Raw genomic sequence first — 294 nt, forward strand, 5'->3', positions numbered from 1 at the left:
TTTTCGCTTTATACCGTACCATACCGCACACGGTCGCTTTATACCACGCCATACCGCACATGGTTGCTTTATACCGCACCATACCACACACAACCGCTTTGTACCGCGCCATACCGCACACGGTCGCTTTATACTACGCCATACCGCACACGGTCGCTTTATACCACACCATAACGCACAGTGCACTTTATAACGCATCATACCGCACAGTGCACTTTATACCGCGCCATACTGCACATGGCCACTTTATACCGCGCTATACTGCACATGGTCGCTTTATACCACGCCATACCG

Source organism: Silurus meridionalis, chromosome 8 (genome assembly GCF_014805685.1).
Source record: "Silurus meridionalis isolate SWU-2019-XX chromosome 8, ASM1480568v1, whole genome shotgun sequence".
NCBI classification, from domain to species: Eukaryota; Metazoa; Chordata; class Actinopteri; order Siluriformes; family Siluridae; genus Silurus; species Silurus meridionalis.